A 9,705-nucleotide genomic window follows, 5' to 3' on the forward strand; every position below is an offset into this window, starting at 1 on the left:
ATATATATATATATATATATATATATATATATATATTTTTTTTTTTTTTTTTTTTTTTTTTAAATAAGATTTAAAAGTTTTTTGAGTGAAAGCAGTGAATTAGTCTTTTTTATTCTAGTTACATCTGAGATGCAATTGTTGGCTGTACATCGAAAATAAAGACATTGACTGAAAATGGTTCAATATTAGATGAAATGTCTTGTTTTCTCATGTATATTTATAATTGCTCTTCACCTAAAAATATATGTTTTCTCCGATTACTCGATTAATCAATAGAATTTTCAGTCGATTACTCGATTACTAAAATATTCGATAGCTGCAGTCCTACTTTGTATGCCTGAAGGTTATCGATGTGCTCCTGTCAAGAATCGAGATATCGTTTTAAAAAGGTGTTTATCAAAAAAAAAAAAAAAAAAAAAAAAAAAAAGGCTGCCATTGACGGTGCTCGATGCCCGATCCATTTAGACTGGGAACGTTCGTTCATTCAAAACCAGAGCATTCACAGACATTCGGTCCAATTTTCGGGGCATTTACAGGTCACTTGCTGTTCATTTTAGGGCATTTACAGGTCATTTCCTGTTGAGTTTGGGTCACTGCCTATTCATTTGGGTGATTCTCAGGTCACTTCCTGTTCTGTAATGCAAAATAAACAGGAAGTGACCCATAAAATACCTCAAAATCAACAGAAAGTAACTGAAAATCAACAGGTAAATGACCTTAAATGGTCCAAAATTACCTCATTGCCTGGCATTGGCTGCCACTGACGGCCATAGACGTTCAATTGAATGTCCATTTGAACTGAGAGGGTGGCAGCGTATGAACGACGTTCATTCGCTGCCATCCCTCCCACTTCAAACGGAGTGGACATCTACTAGTGATAAACTCATTCCAATTCACAGCAGAAGCTTGTTTTTCTGGTTTAGTTTTTTTCCTGACCAATGTATCGATAATCGTTGTATCGCCATATCGTCAGACAAGGGCGTAGGTTTGCATAGGGACTGTAGGGACAAAACACTACCAACTTTTCAAGGTGTTCAAATTGTCCCCACTAACTTTTAAGCAAACTTAAGCGACCCCCCCTCCCTAAAAAGCAGTCGTGTTTCATCTGAAGGAAGGCTCCATTTTTTTTCTTATATTCCCTAAGAATTTTTTTGATACATTTAATTTATTTAGACAGACAATAATGAATGGTCTTAAGTAGAGATGTCCCTCGATCGGGTCCGATCACGTCATTTTCAAAGTATCGGAATCGGCAAAAAAATATCGGACATGCCTTTTTTTAATATATATATTTTTTAGGGCTGTCAAACGATTAAAATTTTTAATCGAGTTAATTACAACTTAAAAATTAATTAATCGTAATTAATCGCAATTAATCGCAATTCAAACCATCTATAAAATATGCCATATTTTTCTGTAAATTATATATATATTCTGTAAAATAAATTGTTGGAATGGAAAGATAAGACACAAGATGGATATATACATTCAACATACGGTACAAAAGGACTGTAGTGGGCATTTCACTCTACTGTCATTTAAAGCTGTCTATGCTGTCCTCACTCCGAAGCGTCTACTTTTTCCAAAGCTAGACAGCTAGTGAACGACGCCTTAATAATTAGACTTCTTCCTTTTTCATCTGATTTATTAATAAAATGGCCTCAAACCATTGTCCTCTTTAGACCGTCGTAAAACTACAAAAAAAAAAGTACACAAGCATTGCATTAGCAACAACGTTAGCTTAGCACGCTATACAGGTTCACTAAACATAAACAAAAAGCGTGTCATACAAAAAATATAACATTTCGCTTACTAACATAATATGTACATTCTTTACAACAACCATACTTACGGACAAATCTTGTCCAAGGATCATATAAGCACAACATTATCAGCCCGAGACGTCGTGCAGCCATAATGAACTGGAAAGAAAACAATAAACCATCTCGCAAAGCGACCACAAGAGTTCGCTGTTGGACAGCACAAAAAGTCTTGCTGTGAAATTTACCAAAAGGCAGAAAACTTTCTGAGCGGGACATGTGCGTTAATTGCGTCAAATATTTTAACGTGATTAATTTAAAAAATTAATTACCGCGCGTTAACGCGATAATTTTGACAGCCCTAATATTTTTTGATTAAATCGTTTTCTAATTGTATTTAACGTTACAGACAAAATGTCTTACACTCATCCAGAGTATTTAGTTTTGGCTCAAAGTAGGGCTATCAAATTTATCGCGTTAACGGCGGTAATTAATTTTTTAAAAATTAATCACTTTTATATATTTGACGCATTTAACGCATACGCTGCACGACCCACTCACGCATTGTCGCGTTCAATCTATAATGACGCCGATTTACCTATATATGGAGCTAAAAGGCAGCGTAAAATGAGTAAAGTGAATTATGGCAGTCTTTGGAGCCTTTTTTTATTTGGCTAAAGCCTTAAAATCCCTCTCTCAACAATTAGAAATATCGTGGGAAAGCAATGTGGGGAAGGAAGGTAGTAGTTGATCTTTTTCTTTACACCCTATGTTATTTCCCAACGCAGAGAAGATATATCAATATTTAGTCACAATTTACAAAGTCACATTTATCCTTTAAGAATTACATGTCTTTCTATCCGTGGATCCCTCTCACAGAAGGAAAGTTAATAATGTAAATGCCATCTTGAGGATTTATTGTCATAATAAACAAAGACAGTACTTATGTACTGTATGTTGAATGTATATATTCGTCCGAGTTTTATTCATTTTTTCTTAATGCATTGCCAAAATGTATATGATCGGGAAAAATTATCGGGAATGATTGGAATTGAATCGGGAGCAAAAAATCGTATCGTATCGTAAAGTTCCCACTCCTACTTGTCTGTGTCAAGCAGCTGAACAGGACAGGTTAAAAAGGGGAAAAATGGTATTAGTGCATGTTACATACAAATGACAGGTGGTTTAATGTGATTTATAATCTCTAAACATCAAGTGAAAAACATATTTTAGCGAGGGGAAGTACAGTAAAAATTGAGATAGTGTGATTGGGCAAGCGTCCACACCCTTTTATAATAAGAATGTAGCTGTTTTTGCTAACTAATCACATACATGTTAACTGAGACTCAGCACATATATCAATTAAAGACCCCCAAATTAATCCCTAATTAAATTCAGCTATTGTATTAGTTAAGTATTAGATTTATACCCACTGTAAGTGAGCTAAGATAAATAAGCCGGACACTGAATCGCTGGCCGAACAAAAGTAATTGGACACCGCCTAGGTGTTTTCTGGTTAGACGGCGTCCGCTTACTTCCCGCTACTGTCCATTACATATTCCTTTTGGGTTTTATTTTGCCAAAAGGGCTACACCCTAGAGCCCAGATGAAATGAGGATCACTGATATACAAAGTCACATCACGCTGGCAATTTTTTTGCTGAATCATCACGGTCGCCGCCTTTGCCGGGTGGCACCTAAACGAGCATCATGTGCCACGCATTCAGGTTGTTAAGAGTGGCATTTTGTTTATGTCAGTCACTTATCATGTAGCGTAGCCTGCCTGACAGACAGACATACTGAATACAAGTGAACACTGATTCAGTATGTTATCTTGACCTGAAATGACATTAAATGTGATTTTTGTGTATTTTTTATACCAGTAATGACAATGCAGGACAGTCAGGGCGGTCACCACGTTGCTGGTGACAAAAGGCTACACCTTATGGCACTCCCAAAACGTCAAATTTAAACCATTTTTATACACATTATTACAATTGTATATAGATTTTGGGAAAGTCATCAGCTTAGAAATGTCTTTTAGTACAGAAATTACTCATGTCAATCAATTTCAATTCAGTAGACGCTCATTAAATTCTATTAAAAGCCTTATGAACTGTAAAAACATTATATATATATTGATATTATACAATAATACATATTTAAACATGACAAGTGTCCCGGGGGAGGCTGTGGCATCCTCCTCAATGGCCGCACCCTGAGCCCGCGTCCTCCGGTGGAAATAAAAATACACACAAAAACACTAAAACGTACAAAAGGTGTAAATAATTGCAGAGAAAATATGTTTTAAATAGTACCTACGTGATGTTAGTACCGTGTGTCTGTAGCTCCGTCGTCTTTTAATTGGATCTTTTCCGCCTACTAACCGCCTCCATCAAGACGGAAGGACTCGGTGTCCTTTATCGACCCGGGAAAGGAGGTTGCTTCTCGGGATAGGCGGTGGCCGAAGTGGCGCTGACAGGCGGGCTTGGCTGGGTTTGACGGTGCTGTCCAAAATGGTTGTGTCGGACGAGGATGCTGAGCCGAACTACAGGGCGGTGACGTCACCGCCGAGGGAGGTAACAACATCAATGCGGTGGTAGGAAGAGCACGGAGGGGGGGAGAGGGAGATGGGGGAAGAGCGAGGAGGGTGGAGGAAGTGCACCTTGGTCGACATTTGACGTCATACCAAACGACGTTTTTTAATGAATAAATGAATACATTTTACGTGGGATTTAAAGTGCCTTCTGTACTGTACAGAGTATTTTTGCCCCACGTGAAAATGTGCCTCTTTTATTGGTATTTTTTTTCCATATATTTCTTGAACTATAATGCAAAATAATGTATTTTTGTATTGCCTGTTTTGCTTTGTGTGTTTGTAATTGTTTAAATTAACTAAAACTTAAGCTGTGGCGTAATGTGCCTGTATGATATTCTGATGGTATGATAACCTTATGCCAAAATTTCACGGTTTCACGCAAGGGCGTAGGTTTGCATAGGCATGGTAGGGACATAACCAGGGGTGAAAGTGGGCCAGAACGGTCCGGAACGCAGTTCCCCTAAGAGATTCGGCACCGGAACAGGGCGGAACGTTGCTTTGATCCCAAAATTATAACAGATTTTCATTCAAAATTGTATTTTAAATAGGGCTGTCAAAATTATCACGTTAACGCGCGGTAATTATTTTTTAAAATTAATCGCGTTAAAATATTTGACGCAATTAACGCACATGTCCCGCTCAGACCGTATTCTGCCTTTTGGTAAATTTTACAGCAAGGCTTTTTGTGCTGTCTAACAGCGAACTCTTGTGGTCGCTTTGCGACATGGTTTATTATTTTCTTGCCAGTTCAATATGGCTGCACGACGTCTAGGGCTGACGCCTACGTTGTAATGTTGTGCTTATATGATCCTTGGACAAGATTTGTCCGTAAGTATGGTTGTTGTAAATAATGTACATATTATGTTAGTAAGCGAAATGTTATATTTTTTGTATGAGACTCTTTTGTTTATGTTTAGTGAACCTGTATAGCGTGCTAAGCTAACGTTGTTGCTAATGCAATGCTTGTGTACTTTTTTTTTTTGTACTGTAGTTTTACGATGGTCTAAAGAGGAAATTGGTTTGAGGCTATTTTATTAATAAATCAGATGAAAAAGTAAGAAGTCTGATTATTAAGGCGTCGTTCCCTAGCTGTCTAGCTTTGGAAAAAGTAGACACTTCGGAGTGAGGACAGCATAGACAGATTTAAATGACAGTAGAGTGAAATGCCCACTACAGTCCTTATGTACCGTAGGTTGAATGTATATATCCATCTTGTGTCTTATCTTTCCATTCCAACAATTTATTTTACAGAATATATATATAATTTACAGAAAAATATGGCATATTTTATAGATGGTTTGAATTGCGATTAATTACGATTAATTAATTTTTAGGCTGTAATTAACTCGATTAAAAATTTTAATCGTTTGACAGCCCTAATTTTAAAGTAACATACAAATGACTTACATTATGCACAGTGAAATGGAATATCTTTTGAAGATAACACAAACATTTACTTTTATATGTATTATATATTATCAGGAAATAAGCAGCCTAACATAGGTAAATGAACAAAAATAAGTCCAAAGTGCACATAAACAATACTGTCAAATGCACCACATTTTAGACAAGCATTTCTGGACCTTGTTGAATTAAAAAAAATGTTTAAAACCTTATTGTGTTCAATCTTACTTTATTTTTATTTGTTTTACCATGAGAACTGCATGTAATGTGTAATATATCATTTATGATACAAATTGGAGAACATATATGTATAAATATTTTTTTAAAAACAATGTTCAAATGTTATTTCGTTTAAGGACCACATAAAGCTTTCAAATTGAAAAAAATCAGAATTTTCTGTTCATTATTTCTGGGGTCAGGCATTATTAACATGATGTTCTGAACCTACCCATCAGAGAAAATAAGTCTCTTCAACTCTTTGCTTTGATCCTCTGATCAATTTTCCGTTGCATTGCCCATTTTTATTCATTAATTCAACAAGCTTTTCTTTTTTTCTTTTTTGTTGTCCCAGAAAACATGTGCACTTGAACCAATCAGAGCTAACTATCCATGGTGATAACATGTCAGTATGTCAGCCAATTACACGGAAAACTGGAGTCCAGGCCAGGGAGGGTGATTAGCTGAGCGCATGCGCACATCGACGCGACTTGTCAGACTCATATATCTGCTGCAGGTGTGGAGCTTGGTGCTGTCCGTGGAATAAATAAATAATAAATATCGGTGGAAACGGATGAAGCTACACAAGCACTTTATTATGTTTGTTCCTGGACATAACCAGGGGTGAAAGTGGGCCAGAACAGTCAGGAACCCAGTTCCGGTATAAGATTCAGGACTGGAATGATGTTCCGGTATAAGATTCAGGGCCGGAATGCTGTTCCGGTACACGGTGCTTTGATTCCGAAAATATGACGGCAACTGTCAAAACGCTATGTAAAAAAAATGCTAAGCTGCCACACATGCATTTCTTCTCCACGAAGATCTACCAACATCAGATTTACATGCATGTTAATACTTTGTACAACCCCCTTTTGCCAACAAAACAAGGTCTGGGGACTGAGATGGCCATGGGAGGAGCTTGATTTTGTCTCTGGTGAACCACTTCTGTGTAGATTTGGCCATATGTTTAGAGTCATTGTCTTGCTGAAAGAGCCAGTGACGACCCATCTTCAGCTTTCGGGCAGAGGGCAGCAGATTTTGATTTAAAATGTCCTGGTATTTCAAAGCATTCATGATGCCATGCACCCTAACAAGGTTCCCAGGGCCTTTGGAAGTGAAACAGCCCCATAGCATCACTGACCCACCCCCACACTTCACAGTGGGTATCCTCCAAGCCGTGGCCGTCTAACTTTTCTGTAGCCCAAGTGTTTCCATACCAGCAATTTTGTTTTCTTTGATGGAGGAAAAAGTTCAGGAGTTTCACCTCCTCCAGCCATCGTGTAGCACAGCTGACTCACTGACATTGAGCAATATATTAATGTAACATACAGTATATATCTACAGTAACAACCAGTGGGGGAGGGTTGAGGCTTGCAGCTGCAAGCGAGGGATTTCTCTAGAGCTGAAACGAATACTCGAGCAACTTGAGTTTAAAAACTGATCCGAGTAATTTTATTCACCTCGAGGAATCATTTAATTTTGCCAGCTCTAAGCATCACGTTTTGCCCGGACTACTTTTAATGCGGGACAACGCGCTGACGAGCTGACCTCACAAGCGTGGAGGAAGAAGCAATTAAAAAAAAAAAAAAAAAAACCTTACAGCAGCCGACAGCCACTACAAACGCCGACGTTGCTAAAAACTACGCCAGCATGATGCTCGTGTGGTAGCAGGTAGTGTCCGATGCGTCTCATAGATATCGCATGCATTTAGGACTAGATGCGAAATGACAGACTCGGCCACGTCAGGGCATTGTTAGTAAATAGCCGCCATCTTTAAGCAGTAGACTTCTCATCGCTAATAAATATAACGTAGCTGTCACTCGCTCACGAAACGTTAGCCCTTCGGAGTGCTAGGTTTCTATTGATCATGACCACTGTCGATGCGTGGCTAACGTGTCTTACATACAGGCTTTATTTAATCTGTAAAAACATGGCGCTCTGGAGTGATGAGGGTGTAAAATTAAAACATAATAAATAGGACTGTCAAAATTATCGCGTTAACGAGCGGTAATTAATTTTTTAAATTAATCCCGTTAAAATATTTGACGCAATTAACGCACAAATGCCCCGCTCAACCAGATTAAAATGAGAACACAGTGAAAGGTGTACTTTTGTGTTTTTCGGAGTTTTGCCGCCCTCTGCTGGCGCTTGGGTGCGACTGATTTTATAGGCTTCAGCACCCATGAGCATTGTGTAAGTAATTATTGACATCAACTATGGCGGGCTACCAGTTTATTTTTTGATTGAAAATTTTACAGATTTTATTAAAACAAAAACATGAAGAGGGGTTTTGATATAAAATTTCTATAACTTGTACTAACATCAATCTTTTAAGAGATACAAGTCTTTCTATACATGGATCGCTTTAACAGAATGTTAATAATGGTAATGCCATCTTGTTGATTTATTGTTATCATAAAGAAATACAGTACTTATGTACCGTATGTTGAATGTATATATCCATTTTGTGTCTTATCTTTCCATTCCTACAATAATTTACAGAAAAATATGGCATATTTTATAGATGGTTTGAATTGCGATTAATTGCGATTAATTACGATTAATTAATTTTTAAGCTGTAATTAACTCGATTAAAAATTTTAATCGTTTGACAGCCCTAATAATAAAGCAAACTGTCAGTTTTAGCTCAGTAGTCATTGCTGAATAAAACACCAAGTAGCACTGGTGCCTAATGTGCTCCAATACAGCAGGTGTCATACATTTATTTTGAACACTGCAAAAACTCAAAATCCTATCAGTACTTAATTAGACTAACTTAAAACTTAACTAGAACTTAAAAATAGCTTTAAATTAAATTAAATTAAATTAAATTGAAACATGTGGGGAAAACACATAGCTTTCAAGTGATGTGTGTTATCAAGCGTAATTACATTTTTAGGTAAGAAGATCTAGAAGTTTTTTGAGTGAAAGCAGTGAATTTTTTTTTTCTAGTCACATCTGAGATGCAATTGTTGGCTATTTTCAACAATGAACATCGAAAATAAAGACATTGATTGACTGAAAATGGTTCAATATTGGATTAAATGTCTTTTTTTCTCATGTATATTTATAATTGCTCTTTACCTAAAAAAAAAATGTTTTATCCGATTGTTCGATTAATCGATAGAATTTTCAGTCGATTACTCGATTACTAAAACATTCGATAGCTGAAGCCCTAGATTTCTCCATGCATTATTGGGACATTAAAAAAAGCTAATACTGTAGGGACGGTATGACAGAAATTTTTTGTGGTTTTGAAACCTTAACTATTTCATACCACGGTGTACTTTGAAAACGGTAATCGGCACATGTCTATTATATTACATTATAATAGTAACAGTTCATATTGGGATGAGGGGGAAAAATAAAATTGTTTAAAAAAATCTTTAATCCAACATTGTTAGCAGTTATTCACAATGTTACTCATTACTTGAGTTTTTTCACCAAATACTTTTTCACTTTTAATTACTTTTTACTTTTCATTTTTTGGATGACTGCTTTTACTTTTCCTGGAGTAATATTATTTTGAAGTAACGCTACTCTGTTACTCTCTGCAAACAGTACAGGCCGAAAGCTAAGACACACCTCATTCAATGCGTTTTCTTAATGTTTTGACTATTTACTTAGACTTTCATTGAAGTCAAAAGTAAGACTTTATTTTTAGTATTTTTTATTTGAGATATTTTGTATGATCCTTAACACATTTTCCTGACATTTGCAGTCATTA

General features: G+C 36.6%; 1 protein-coding gene across 10 annotated transcripts in view; it reads right to left on the minus strand.

Annotated features, from left to right (window-relative positions):
* Window positions 1-4,317, minus strand: part of kif1aa (kinesin family member 1Aa) — a 149,654-nt gene extending 145,337 nt beyond the window's left edge. For all 10 annotated transcript variants that reach the window (XM_057840193.1, XM_057840189.1, XM_057840194.1 and 7 more), the window contains exon 1: window positions 4,082-4,317. The gene's annotated coding sequence lies outside the window, so the exon portion shown is untranslated. The remainder of the gene's footprint in view (window positions 1-4,081) is intronic.
* Window positions 4,318-9,705: the final 5,388 nt, after the last annotated feature.

This window comes from Corythoichthys intestinalis, chromosome 7 (assembly GCF_030265065.1).
Source record: "Corythoichthys intestinalis isolate RoL2023-P3 chromosome 7, ASM3026506v1, whole genome shotgun sequence".
Classification (NCBI taxonomy): domain Eukaryota; kingdom Metazoa; phylum Chordata; class Actinopteri; order Syngnathiformes; family Syngnathidae; genus Corythoichthys; species Corythoichthys intestinalis.